Source organism: Agelaius tricolor, unplaced genomic scaffold (genome assembly GCF_023055355.1).
Source record: "Agelaius tricolor isolate 1412-34295 unplaced genomic scaffold, bAgeTri1.0.p SCAF_19, whole genome shotgun sequence".
In the NCBI taxonomy this organism is placed as follows: Eukaryota; Metazoa; Chordata; class Aves; order Passeriformes; family Icteridae; genus Agelaius; species Agelaius tricolor.
The window spans coordinates 12,071,607-12,072,500 of record NW_027269279.1 but is presented as its reverse complement, the minus strand read 5'-3'; positions in this window follow the sequence as shown (position 1 = coordinate 12,072,500).

The window sequence follows — 894 nt, the reverse complement described above, 5'->3', positions numbered from 1 at the left end:
TCTGTGCACAGCAGGGGCAGGGAAGCAAGCAGAGATAGCTGGTCCAGAGGCTCCTCCTGGCACTGCCAGGCTTGATGCCCAAGCCACAAGAAAGGTGTCCACGTGCTGAAGTCCTAAGCCCATTAGCCCAGCAGGTCCAGATGAGGCTGCTGAGGGTAACTTGTGCCATGTCACATTCATGCCAACAGAGTTCTGTGACTCCTCTACCTGGATTCCCATTTTACTCTAATTTAGCAGAGGAAGACAAGACAGAGAGAAGGGATTCAGTATTGCTTAGGTTGCAGTTTAGCAGGAAGTTTTGTTCTATGGAGTGCCTGAATCCCTTCAGGAAGCTAAAGAGAAGAAACCTTGATATTTGCCAGGAATGATGGGGAGATATTGTGCTGCGCTTAATTTAAGTCTTTATATGACACAGAAGCACTAAATGTCCATGGGCACTCTCTGCACATCAGGCATGATGGATGCATTGCACTGCTTCCCTCGGTGGCTGGATGAATGACTGAGGTGGAAATACTGGGTAAGATTTGGGCTGAAGGCAGGCAAGAAGTATCTTGGCAGATAAACACAAGTGGGACACATAGACACACATGGAGAACCTGAAATGCCACATAATTTTTACATGGTTGCATTCATCTGCTTTGTCTGGTATCATTACTTATATCTAATGCAGTGGTGCTTCCTTTCTTGGCCAACAGATGCTAAAATAATAAAAACTTTGTTGAACAATTGGCTAGAGAATGAGGAAGGTCCCACATGTAACCAAAAGACAAAAGGCAATCATCTTTGCAGGGTATTTTTATTCCAATTATTTAAAGTTCCTATACAGCTTTAATTGTCTAGCCAAAATTAAATTAAAGTTTCATAGAAGATCTTAGAGCTGCCCCTGTGTAGGAT